The sequence below is a fragment of the Lissotriton vulgaris genome, chromosome 1_1 (assembly GCF_964263255.1).
Source record: "Lissotriton vulgaris chromosome 1_1, aLisVul1.2, whole genome shotgun sequence".
Classification (NCBI taxonomy): Eukaryota; Metazoa; Chordata; class Amphibia; order Caudata; family Salamandridae; genus Lissotriton; species Lissotriton vulgaris.
The window spans coordinates 48,401,583-48,404,766 of NC_141685.1; the positions used below are offsets into that span (position 1 = coordinate 48,401,583).

A 3,184-nucleotide genomic window follows, 5' to 3' on the forward strand; every position below is an offset into this window, starting at 1 on the left:
TGGATATGGAGTATTGAAGTGAGGCTCTACTAATTTAGGGCTTAGCTTCCTCCAATTATCTTCCACCATGTGTGCCTTTCTTTCTTTAACTGAGTTGCACTGTGCTCTCAGGGTCAGCCTCTGGCTACCTAAAGCTGGAGGCTGGGTCCCTCTGTTTGGCTTGCTGGAGGGACAGTTCAGGTTTGGGCCCTTTGGGTCCCAGGTTTGGCTGTGCCCAACAGACTCGTTCTGTGGGAGGTCCCTAACTGTTTTTAAGGGGGCTCCCTCAGGAGTTTTTAAAGTTTTCACCTCACTAGGGCTACTAGTTTTGGTGCCCCTAATCTGTTGATGGGGGTGCTTTATTTGACAGGGGGCCCTCTGGGTCTCACTGTCCTTCTTGTCCTCTGCAGCCCTGGGCTGGCTAAGGCAAGGGAGAGAGGGGCAGGTTACCTGCTCCAGACTGGGTCCCACCTGAGAAGGGTCCACCGCCATCAGAGGCTCTGTCAGGCCAGGCCTAACAACCTCTGGGGCAGTTCCTTCATCAGGGGTAAGATCAGTTCCCTCAGGAGGCTGATCCTGTCCTAAAGTCTGGTGAGGGGGAGATTTCTCTTCCTCCTCCATGCTCTCAGTTTGTGTGGAGTTATCCATCATTTCAGGCTTCACAACACACATATCAGTTTGAGTTTGGGCTGTGGCCATCACAGCCCCACCAACCTTTTCAGGAGGAGACTCAGTTTGGGTTTCTGCTGTTATCATAACAGCTTTGCTATTCTGTTCAGGAAGAGCTTTTACTAAAGATGGGGCAGAGAGTTTCTCAGCCCTACCAACCTTTTCAGGAGGGACATCTTGAATTGGGGCTGTAGCCATTACAGCCTCACTAACCTTTCCATTGGAATTTACCATTCTAGAATGGATTTCCTGTTCAACCTCAGCCCAGGCTGAGATCTCCAAATCATTACCAAGTAGGCAGTCTACAGGCAAGTTTGGTGACACTGCCACTCTCTTTGGGCCAATGACACCTCGCCAGCTGAGACTTACTACTGCCATGGGATGATTTGTTTTGACGCCATCAATGTTTGTTACCTGGTATGTGGCACCTGGTAAAAGTTGCTTAGAGGGGACTATACAGTCAGCCACCATGGTGATGCTAGCCCCTGTGTCTCTAAAAGCTTCAACTTTCAAACCATTGATGATGGGTTCTTGTCTATATTTGCTCAAAGTATTTGGGCAATCAGAGAAGTTAGCAAACCCCCTGCCAGTCTCATAAACACGATCATTTGGGGATGGGGACCTGGATAGGCCAGGGTCCTCCTGGGCTCCAAAAGTAAACCCACCCAGATTCCTGGGTGTGCTCCCACTTCCTGGGGGATTACTGCTGACAGTAACAGGAGGTGTTGGAGCTGGCTTTGGAGGTATATTTTCTTTATTGCCATTCTTGGGACAACAGCTATCTGTTTTGTAATGCCCAACCTGTTTACAGACATGACAATAAGGCTTTTTCTCTGTTGATGAAGTGTCTTGGGACCCACCCCCATTCTTGGAGTTTTGGGGCCCTGGGGAAGTCTTTTCTTTATTTCTATCCCCACCCTTATCTTGAGGCTTGGTAGACTCCTTCTTCTGGTTACTGTCCTGATTCTTAGGCCTAATCCTGGTTCTGACCCACTTGTCTGCCTTCTTTCCCAATTCTTGGGGAGAGGTCAGATCAGAATCCACCAGGTGCTGGTGTAAGAGCTGGTTCTGACAATTACTTAGGATCTGCTCCCTCATAATCAAATTATACAATCCTGTAAAGTCATGTACTTTGCTGCCATGTAGCCAACCCTCCAGAGCCTTAGTAGCACAATCTACAAAATCAGTCCAGTCCTGTGTCTGTGTCTTCTGGGTGTCTCTGAACTTCAACCTGTACTGTTCAGTGGTTAAGCCAAACCCATCTATTAGGACACTCTTCAGGACTTTGTAATTGTTTGCATCCTCATGTCTGACAGTGAGGAGCTTATCTCTCCCTTTCTCTGAAAAGGGGTACCATAAGATTGCTGCCCACTGTTCCTCAGGAACCTGCTGTACCATGCAGGCTCTCTCAAGAGCAGTTATCCACTTGTGGATGTCATCCCCTTCCTTGTAGGGGGGCACAATCTTTGTCAGGTTTCTACTATCATAGGACCTGGGTTTCTCTTTAGGAATATTGCTGCCACCAGTGGCATCTAAGCCACACAATTTCTGCTCTCTTGCCAAGGCAAGTCTAGCTTGAGCCAAGGCTACCTCCTCCCTCTCTATTTGGAGTTTGACAGCCCTCATTCTGGCCCTATGTTCTATCTTCTGAGAGGCAGTCATACCTCTCTGAGATTCTCTAGAGGCACTAGAAATATGAGAGTCCCCTGAGGGAGATCTCACTCTTCTGTTGCCTGGGAGAATGATATGGTTGGATCTGGGGAGGTGCTGGCCCTCTCCATTTCCCAGTAGGTCTAAGTTGGCCTGGTTAAGCCTGGCAACTTGGACCTGGCTACCCCTCTGATCCTGATCTTCTGGGTCCTCTACATCTGAGTCCTCCTCCTCCTCTTCTTCCTCCTCTTCTCCTTCCTCTTGAGGGGTATCAGTTACAGGGGGGTTCCCTCCATCTCCTGATTCTAAGGGAGCTTCATTTCCCTTCTCTAAGTCATCCTGCTCTAGAATGGCTATCAGGATAGGACAGGTGGGACTTCTGCCCCTTTTTAACCCTCTTGATATGCACAAGGCAATCAAGTCCTTTCGGGTTAACTTGTCATAGCTGGAAGTTGCCTTGGTAAGGTCAACTGTCACAGGAGCAGACCCTGAGGCTTTTCCTGTGTCAGACATGACTGCTAGTGAGATGTAAGTGGTGCACTTACCTACACTAAGTGTTTTCCTACTGTACCTTGCTAGTGAGTTGTAGTCAGGGTGTGCTAATCCCTTTAACCTACAACTACTAAGTTCAGTAGAACTTAATATGCTAAGCTTTTGATTTATATGTACCTAGAGGTACTTGATGTGATCTTTCAATTTGATAAAAAGATTGCAATGGTAAAACAACAGCAAGCTCAAATCCGCACCGCTGCTCACCAATGTGAGAAGTTGGCCTGATAGGTGATGTTTCCAATTCTGGAACCACCTGATATCAGACCAAACAATCCCTTATGGTGTCTGGTTGTAAGTCAACCTTGTTAGACAAGCTATCCTAGGGGTAGCATGG

At 48.0% G+C, this 3,184-nt stretch overlaps 1 pseudogene; it reads right to left on the minus strand.

Annotated features, from left to right (window-relative positions):
* Nucleotides 1-532: 532 nt before the first annotated feature.
* Nucleotides 533-2,811, minus strand: LOC147737172 (uncharacterized; annotated as a pseudogene).
* Nucleotides 2,812-3,184: the final 373 nt, after the last annotated feature.